The sequence below is a fragment of the Carlito syrichta genome, unplaced genomic scaffold (assembly GCF_000164805.1).
Source record: "Carlito syrichta isolate Samal-C Ts95f unplaced genomic scaffold, Tarsius_syrichta-2.0.1 Scaffold306713, whole genome shotgun sequence".
Taxonomy (NCBI): Eukaryota; Metazoa; Chordata; class Mammalia; order Primates; family Tarsiidae; genus Carlito; species Carlito syrichta.
The window spans coordinates 787,161-789,447 of NW_007250809.1; positions in this window are offsets into that span (position 1 = coordinate 787,161).

Below are 2,287 nucleotides of genomic sequence, written 5' to 3' on the forward strand. Positions count from 1 at the left end.
CTGTGTGGTTCTTGAGGGAAGACATGTTCTCTAAGGTCCTAAGAAGGTTTGGGGTAATTCTTAACAGTCACAGGGCATCCATCTTTGAAATGCCAAGCTATAAACAATCTCTTGACATCAGATTCATGTGATTGGCTCATTCAGTGGGTTCTTTCCTCTAACCTGGGATACAGAGGCTGTGTGGAAGATTTCTGTGGGGAGAAAAACACAGTAAGAAGAGGTTTAGGTTCTAATCCCAGATATGCTACCAGTGGGGCAAATGTCTCTGAGTGTGTCATTTCCTCTTACAGCCTCAGTTTTCTCATCTATAAAGTGAGAGGGTTGGACTGGATTCGCCCTTCACAGGTCCACAGAACTCTAATCAGAAGACACAGCACACACTTTCACCCCTTCTTTGGATCATTCACAGGCTCAACAGCACTTTAAGGCTCAGTATTTCCTGTAATATTTTTAAAAACATTGTTGAATACATTAATTTCCAAACCAACATCACCATGAGAAAGTTCTTATACACCCTTCCTCCCCCTTCCCCTGTCAATAGCTTAACCTCTATTTCATTGGGCCCTAATGTCCTAAGGAATCCATTTTTTCGAAATCCTGACCTAGATGACCTAGGTGGTTCTTCCACTTTCAGATTCTACTCAGAGGGGCTATGAGGGCCTCCTTCCTGCCAAACATGTCTGAGTGCAGTGAGAAGGGACATGGCCCTTGACTCCATGCTGCTCACAGTCATGGCCTGTTCTGGTTCCTGAAACAGAAAACAGGTTGTTTAAGTAGCTGGGAACATCACTTTGAAGGGTGAGCAGGAGGCTCCAAAAGCTGAAGACTGCTTATAGCTCATTGGCTGATGAGTAAAGAGCTTGCTCTATGCCCTTAGTTGCTTACTTGTGAGCTCATCAGAAGTGAATCCATGTCATTGTTTTCCCCAGAGCTCTCATGTAGGGCAGAGAGGACTCTGTGCTGGCCTATGATCAGCACATCGGGATAAGAGGTGTCACGGAGGATCCTGCAAGTAAGTGTCAGGAGCTTCTGCCCATGACGGCCATGTCTGAAGTCACTTGGGGGAAGATATTGCATGGAGAACAAGAAGAATCTTGCTGGGTGGGAAAGCAGCTTTAAATGTGTTCCAGAATATTTTATCAAAACGTTTCTCTGATTTGGGATTCTCTCTTCTGGGCAAGACAACTGCAAATCTGCCTCAAGCTTTACAGCTAATGGTGCCACCCACAGAGTCTCCATATGGCCCCTTGACTGAGGACATTTGTGATAACCTTAAAGTGGTCCCTACCTGTGCCATAGGCATGAGAGTATGTGGCACGAAGCTTCTAGAAATATGACTTAGGGCAAGAAGTTACAGAGAGAAAAAGCAGGCAGGAAAGATGCTGCCTTAGTATACCTGATGACAGATGGGTCACCTATGGCATGGGAAGCGTCTCCTGAACAGCAGTGCATGTCTAATAAGACTCAGAGGGATGGGCTTTCTCTGCTCTTCTTCCAGCAGTGTTGACAGAAATGACATTGGATTGAGAGAGCAGTAAATGAAACAAAAATGTTGGGAGATTGTGGGACGGGAGGAAGGCAAGGAAGGCAACTGATGAGCACTGGGACACAGGGTGACAAAACCGAGTGCATGTAAATTAGAGAGAATTTCGGGAGATGGATTCCATTTCAAGTCTAGGGAAACCAAATGCCCACTCCCGCTACCCCCCATATGTGTAGCAGCAGGCAAGAGAGAACATTGTTCCCTAAAAGGAGAGTGGGATGCTAGGGAGAGAAGTGGGAGAGAGCGAAATAGCAGCTATTCTGCGACTGTGCGTTTCCTAAACTGGATGACCGCTTGGGAACAGGTGCTGCAGGAGCCGCTGAGCTGCCTGGGGAGGGGCGCCCGGTTTCCTGATGAGCCTTGGCAGCTCAGACTTCTTCTGCGAAACTGGTGGGGCGGGCCGTTTCATGTCACTGCGGCTTTGGCAGGACGCCTTCTTTCAGGGAGAAGTGGGAGGACAGCCAGGGCCAGCGCTCTGCTACTTGGAGGCGGCGCCAGCCTGGTGCCAGGGCCGCACTGGGCGCTTAGGTCGCAGAGGCCAGGAAAGCCAACCAGTTACGGACTCAACTCCTCTTTGAACTCCCTTTCCGACATCACCTCCTTCCTGGCTTGCCTCTCCTCTCACAACCCATTTTCCAGTCTTGCTGAGATGTCTTTTTTCCCCTTCCTCCCGTTCCCTCTCCTCCTCTTCTTGGCCCATTTTCTCACTGTCCCGCTCAGACCCACAGCCCATCTCACCAGCAA